Source organism: Pseudophryne corroboree, chromosome 7, assembly GCF_028390025.1.
Source record: "Pseudophryne corroboree isolate aPseCor3 chromosome 7, aPseCor3.hap2, whole genome shotgun sequence".
Classification (NCBI taxonomy): Eukaryota; Metazoa; Chordata; class Amphibia; order Anura; family Myobatrachidae; genus Pseudophryne; species Pseudophryne corroboree.
The window spans coordinates 52,334,146-52,336,998 of record NC_086450.1 but is presented as its reverse complement, the minus strand read 5'-3'; the positions used below and the strand labels follow the sequence as shown (position 1 = coordinate 52,336,998).

At 39.6% G+C, this 2,853-nt stretch overlaps 2 pseudogenes; one reads left to right on the top strand and one right to left on the bottom strand.

The window, feature by feature from the left end:
- Positions 1-267: 267 nt before the first annotated feature.
- On the bottom strand, positions 268-388 carry LOC134947364 (5S ribosomal RNA; annotated as a pseudogene).
- A 1,246-nt stretch (positions 389-1,634) lies between these two features.
- LOC134947363 (5S ribosomal RNA) lies at positions 1,635-1,755 on the top strand (annotated as a pseudogene).
- Positions 1,756-2,853: the final 1,098 nt, after the last annotated feature.

Genomic DNA, 2,853 nt, shown 5'->3' with positions numbered 1-2,853 from the left:
GAAAATGTTCGTAGCTTTTGAGGTACAAATACCTAATATAGGCCGAGATGGGTAACTCTGTGATTTTGTGAAACAAAAACACAAACACACCAACTATGGGACACCTTGTGGTCAAAAAATTGTTTGTTCAATGTATATATATATGACCATCATTTGAAAACTGCTGTATATCCCAACTGGGAATTGAATCCTAGCAGGTAGTTAAATCATAGGTCATGACCGATAGGCGAATCAGTGCTCTATTTTAGTGACAGGAGGGGTAGCAAATAATTGCAGTACCAGGGTGTTCCTTGGTGGTCTCCCATCCAAGTACTTAAACCGGCCCTCCACTGCTTGGCTTCCAAGATCAGATGAGATTGGGCATCTCCAGTGGGGTATGACCGCAGACCTTATGCTCACCCTAGTCACACTGTGTCCTAATTGGGCACAGGTAAGAGCCAATTTGCGATATTGTGTAGACCACAAGTGTCTAAGCAGCTGATGAAAAAAATCAAAAGTTGTTTCTCAATAACACAAAATTATAACACAAAAATCAGGTACCCATCTAAATATTCACGGCAAAAGTAGTCGCAAGTACAAGTAGAAGAAACATCTATTCTGCACAGATAATTAAGAATATATAGAACGACTGATTCTAAATTATGCAGAGAGGGAGGCCTACAAATTTGGACTCCAAAACCTCAAAATAGATGTATCCCACATGGATTATGCAGTAAGGTATATCATAAATGGTGATATTTCCAGCTCTAATGCCCCACCATGAATCACCTTTAGGCAGCGGGGAAACAACACTACAGAAAATGTGCCATATATATCATCAATTGGGTGTTTTTAAAAGAGCATGGATTTCTGCATAACACACAGAAAAAACATTTATGTGTTAGGTAGGTTCCCAAAATGGATGTATCACACACACACTATGGATTATGCAGTAAGATATATCTTTAAACAGTGATATCTCCGACTCTAATGCCTCACCATAAATCACCTTCAGGCAGCGGGGGAACAACGCAACAGTAAATATGCCACATATATAGTCAATTGGGTGTTTTCAAAAGAGCATGGATTTCTGCATTACACACAGAAAAAAAACATTTATGTGTTTGATAGGCTCCCAAAGATAGTTGATGCATCAACATCCGTGATTTTGGTAGCAAATATGCACTTGTTTACTTACTGTTGGTATTTTATCTGTTGCTCATACATATGCATATAATGAAATATTCTCTGTGCCCCGTGGGTATAGATTTATCATGCACAGAGAAACAAATGCTTATGTCAAGATATTACCTAATCCGTATGTGCAGTCATTTTGTTTTGTCCTACTTGTGTAAACGAGATGTTAGGGGAAAACCTGGTGGATGGTGCTGGCCGCGTCTGCCCGCGTGTTTGCCCGCTGCTGTACTCCGGCCGCACTGTTCTTCCTGTTATGCTGGTTCCCGTAGCGACGAACTTTGCCGTGATTGGCTGGTAGCGGTCACGTGTGCGCACCACGTGACCGTGAGGTTGTGTTATTGAGAAACAACTTTTGATTTTTTTCATCAGCTGCTTAGACACTTGTGGTCTACACAATATCGCAAATTGGCTCTTACCTGTGCCCAATTAGGACACAGTGTGACTAGGGTGAGCATAAGGTCTGCGGTCATACCCCACTGGAGATGCCCAATCTCATCTGATCTTGGAAGCCAAGCAGTGGAGGGCCGGTTTAAGTACTTGGATGGGAGACCACCAAGGAACACCCTGGTACTGCAATTATTTGCTACCCCTCCTGTCACTAAAATAGAGCACTGATTCGCCTATCGGTCATGACCTATGATTTAACTACCTGCTAGGATTCAATTCCCAGTTGGGATATACAGCAGTTTTCAAATGATGGTCATATATATATACATTGAACAAACAATTTTTTGACCACAAGGTGTCCCATAGTTGGTGTGTTTGTGTTTTTGTTTCACAAAATCACAGAGTTACCCATCTCGGCCTATATTAGGTATTTGTACCTCAAAAGCTACGAACATTTTCTTTATATTTTCGCAATGTCACCATTCAGACAAATATTGGCGCTCATTGAACTCCTCAGTAATTAACTTATTAACGAAAATTATTAAAGTATTGTATTTTAGTCAGTTATTGTGACAATCAGTCATACAATATTATCTGTATATGAGTGCTTCCCAAAAAGAGTCTTCTTTCTTCTCTTTTTTCTGTGTTTACAATGTATATTTGACTCGTGGGAGCACCGCTGATGGGCAGTTTTTCCGACACACAAAAACAAGGAGTGTATTACCTTATGTGTCTGCTTCCCAAAGTGAGGATTTAAACCTTGAATTTAATTATCAGCTAATTACAGATAGTTTATCATTTTCACATATACACCTACCACACCAGTGCGGTTTCCAATCCTTTTGCTTTTCAAATACCTGTATTTGTGACTGGTTCCCAGTCTTCTCGGAAATACCTGCACGGTAATATAAAGGTAACGGATATTCCTCCTTTAGGAATCTCTGTTCCTTAATTTCACTTTTTTTCGGAGTTCTCTCATATAATATGAGTTTTAATCTCAAACAAGAGCTGAGTTCAAGACGTAAAAATAAGGATAATTTAGACGACATCTTCCCGAGCGAAATAACTGATAATGAACCCCATATCAGCTGGGAAACTGACTTTCATAAACTAAATGTATTGTTACGAAAACAAATTCGGACCACTTGGGATCTTACAACCCTAGAAAACTACATTAAAAACAAAATATCTCCTAGAGGCCTCCGTCCAAGAATTTTTCCGGCCTTTGATTTAGCGAGTGAGAACCTAAAGAAGGAATGGGAAAATACTCTCCTCAAATGTTCTAGTGAT